Below are 1,107 nucleotides of genomic sequence, written 5' to 3'. Positions count from 1 at the left end.
CAGTTTTATACATTCATGATTTGATCACATGTATAACTTTTCTTTTTTATTACCTTATTTAATTTTATTATTATTACTACTATTGCTGCTACAACCTAGAAGATACCTCAGTGATACTAATACCTGCTGGTAAAGTTAAAGGTTTCACCTTTCTTTCTTTAAACATATCACAATACCTTTCTTGAGTTAAATATTATCTAATGGCTTTAAGAAGTTATGGTAATGTTCATCAGTTATAGAGTGTGGGTTTGTGTGTGTGTGTGAGAGTGTATTTTGAAGAGGGCTTTGGTGGTTGGGATGGTGAGGGTGGTGGGTGTTGTGTGTGGGGAGGGGGGGGGGGGGGGGGGAAGTAAAAGAGTGTTCATTACACGATTTCTCCTGTTGTTTGTAACAATCACACCTGGTATAGCTATTTCGAGTGGCAAATACAAACTGCAAAAAAAAAACATCTATATCATTGCCAACGGCCATATCACGATGAACACACCGGTTCTCGTCCGATCACCGAAGTTAAGCATCGTCGAGCGTGGTTAGTACTTAGATGGGTGACCGCTTGGGAACACCACGTGCCGTTGGCACTACTATTTTGCACCCTACAGAAAAAAATTTTTTTTTAAAAATTTCAATTTTAAATTTTTTTTTCCCCCACAATCACCACATTTCCCCCCCCCCCCCCCCTAACACACACACACACACACACTCACTCTCTATCAATCAATCAATCAATCAATCAATCAATCAATCACTCACTCACTCACCCACCCAGCAGCAGCTGTGAATCTTTGCATGTGTATACCTCATACAAAATTCAAAGTGAAAAAATAAATAGATAAGTGTATATGTATGTATGTATGTATGTATGTATGTATGTATGTATGTATGTATGTATGTATGTATATATGTATATATATATATATATATATATATATATATATATATATATATATATATATAAACACACACACACACACCTATTTTGAAGTTTCTCTGTTTCAGTGGGCAGTTATGTATAATAATGAGAGATTCAAAAAGACGTTGATAACAATGTCATCAATGCCTGTTTAGTGTGCTCATTTGTTGGATGGTCGGCAGCAATACTAGAGGTGG

General features: G+C 36.2%; 1 non-coding gene across 1 annotated transcript; it reads left to right on the top strand.

The window, feature by feature from the left end:
- The first annotated feature begins 459 nt into the window (after nucleotides 1-459).
- On the top strand, nucleotides 460-578 carry LOC134543936 (5S ribosomal RNA). The gene has a single exon (XR_010077379.1). It is a non-coding gene; the product is annotated as a 5S ribosomal RNA (ribosomal RNA).
- The last annotated feature ends 529 nt before the right edge of the window (nucleotides 579-1,107 follow it).

The sequence above is a fragment of the Bacillus rossius genome, unplaced genomic scaffold, assembly GCF_032445375.1.
Source record: "Bacillus rossius redtenbacheri isolate Brsri unplaced genomic scaffold, Brsri_v3 Brsri_v3_scf25, whole genome shotgun sequence".
In the NCBI taxonomy this organism is placed as follows: domain Eukaryota; kingdom Metazoa; phylum Arthropoda; class Insecta; order Phasmatodea; family Bacillidae; genus Bacillus; species Bacillus rossius.
Note: the sequence above shows the minus strand (reverse complement) of the source record. Positions and strands in the feature narration are given on the sequence as shown.